Source organism: Chrysochloris asiatica, unplaced genomic scaffold (assembly GCF_000296735.1).
Source record: "Chrysochloris asiatica unplaced genomic scaffold, ChrAsi1.0 scaffold00049, whole genome shotgun sequence".
Taxonomy (NCBI): Eukaryota; Metazoa; Chordata; class Mammalia; order Afrosoricida; family Chrysochloridae; genus Chrysochloris; species Chrysochloris asiatica.
In genome coordinates this window covers 4,910,858-4,911,326 of record NW_006408567.1, presented here as the reverse complement: position 1 = coordinate 4,911,326, position 469 = coordinate 4,910,858, and positions in this window count along the sequence as shown.

The following is a 469-nucleotide window of genomic DNA, read 5'->3' as shown; positions in this document are numbered from 1 at the left end:
AAGAACAAGGCACCAGGAATTGATGGAATCAAGATTGAAATCTTTCAAGAAAGTGAGGAGGCACAAGAGGCACTCACTCATCTCTGCCAAGAAATTTGAAAGACAACTATCTGGCCGACTGATTGGAAGAGATCCATATTTGTGCCCATTCCAAAGAGAGGTGACCCAACTGAATGCGGAAATCATCGGACAATTATCCATTAGAGAGATGCAAATCAAAACAACAATGAAATACCACCTCACACAGCAATAATAGTGAAGTTAAAAAATGTAGAGGGCAATAAATGCTGGCTAGGATGTGGAGAGACTGAGACCCTCCTGTATTGTTGGTGGGAATACAAAATTGTTCCACCACTCTTGAAAATAGTATGGTGCTTCCTCAGAAAGTTGGAAATAGAAATACCTTACGATCCAGCAATTCCTCTACATGGTATGTATCCACAAGAAATATGAGCTTGAAAACGAGTAG